The sequence below is a fragment of the Triticum dicoccoides genome, chromosome 5A (genome assembly GCF_002162155.2).
Source record: "Triticum dicoccoides isolate Atlit2015 ecotype Zavitan chromosome 5A, WEW_v2.0, whole genome shotgun sequence".
In the NCBI taxonomy this organism is placed as follows: domain Eukaryota; kingdom Viridiplantae; phylum Streptophyta; class Magnoliopsida; order Poales; family Poaceae; genus Triticum; species Triticum dicoccoides.
In genome coordinates this window covers 114,044,960-114,046,755 of record NC_041388.1, presented here as the reverse complement: position 1 = coordinate 114,046,755, position 1,796 = coordinate 114,044,960, and the positions used below count along the sequence as shown (strand labels likewise).

General features: G+C 53.2%; 1 pseudogene; it reads right to left on the bottom strand.

Moving 5' to 3' along the window:
• Positions 1-280: 280 nt before the first annotated feature.
• LOC119297068 lies at positions 281-1,176 on the bottom strand (annotated as a pseudogene).
• Positions 1,177-1,796: the final 620 nt, after the last annotated feature.

Genomic DNA, 1,796 nt, shown 5'->3' with positions numbered 1-1,796 from the left:
CTAGTAGCGTACGAATTGAACTTCAGTTAAGCTACTTTTTGCTGCCGAGGAGACGACGCGGCTGCCGGTGATGCACTGCTTGAGTGGCGTACCATCGTTTTGCCGCTCTATCCAGCCGCAATTCTTGTAAGTTGTTGTGAAATGTCAAAATACATACAGGTAGTAATATATGAACTTTTGGGGAAATAATAAATGAACTTCTAAAATACATTTTTTGTTTTCTCACATAAACAAAATAAGAAACAACATGGTTTTCTCACATACATGCAGCTAATGTTTTGTACTACACAACAGCCTGAACCTGAATACCTGATGCACGCATTGAACCTACGAACTGAAGAAACCGGTATACGCCGCCTCACCGCCTGCTCAGTATGCTAATGCAAAAAAGGTTCTCTCCCTCGATCTCGATCTACTTCCCCTTGAGCTTGCCGTTGGCGTCGGCCTCCTTGGAGTCCTTGGAGTTGAGCATGTCCCGGGCCTCGATCCAGATGACCATGGCGTCGGCAAGCTTGATGAAGTAGGGGTCGATCTTGCCGAGCTTCTCCTTGACCTGCTGCGAGAGCGAGATGTAGCACTTCTGCACGATGTCGCATTCCTTGTCAGCTTCGCGACCTAGAAGAAGGGGATGATGTCCTCCTGCCAGAAGATGCCCTTGTACTCCTTCAGGTTCACGAACGGGTTGCTAGCCTTGCTGTGCCAGATGTAGGGCAGCCCCGTCTTGACTCCTGGCCCAAGGTGGTCGCAGATCACCTGCAGACATACAAAAATTATTCAGTAAAAGTTCAGTACAGCCGGACCAAACTCAAAGACGATGTGTGTGTTTACTTTAGTTATAGTTACCTTGACGCACCAGTCAGCCACATGTCGTCGTAGCGTCCGATGGGCTGGCCGTCGCCCATGAGGCCGAAGTATATGGGCGGGCTGATGAGCTTGCGGTCGAAGGCCAGGTTCATGCCGCACGTGGAGGAGGAGTAGGAGGGCGCGCCGGAGCAGAGGGCAGGCTGCACCGAAGGGGAGGGAAGGTCGAGGTGGCGTAGAGGGAAGTTCGCGCCGGACGGGAGGGAAGGGCGCGCCGCACTGCACCACAGGGCGATGGACGATGACATCGCGGCGGCTGGATGGGGCGGCAGACGGATCTCGCGGTTGGGGCGGCGGCTGGATCCTGCGGTGGGGGGCGGCGCCGCAGCCGGATCCGAGGCGTGTGGCGGAGTTGCAGCTGGACCCGGGGGACGGTGGCGGCGGGGTTGTAGGAGGAGACCGGCGGCGGGACCCATGGGCCAGGGGGGTGCTCTGGTGGCGGGAGCGCGCTGGGGAAGAAGGGGCGGCCGAACCTGGCGCGGCGCTGGATCCGCTCGTCGGCGGCGGCGGTAGGTGGCCGGAGTTAGGCGCGCCGGCGGGATGTAGGGCGGCGGTGGTGGATCGGGAGAAGTTCATCGGCGGCGGCGCGATGCTGTGAGGAGTGTGCAGATGGGATCGGGAGAGGGTAGTGGAGGGAGTCGTGGGAAGTGGGTGGAGTGGGTTTTTTTCTTTAACTGGTCGGGTGGGTTTTCTCAGGAGTTTGAGAACACCTCTTCGGGCCCTATATAGGGCGCGCGGTGAGATATATATTTATTTTATTTTTGTGATTATAATAGTGTTTATATATATATATATATATATATATATATATATATATATATATATATATATATATATATATATATATATATATATATATATATATATATATATATATATAGGGTCGCGCTATTCGTCATCCTGGGTGAGGAATAGTTATTTTTCACCCCCCTCTA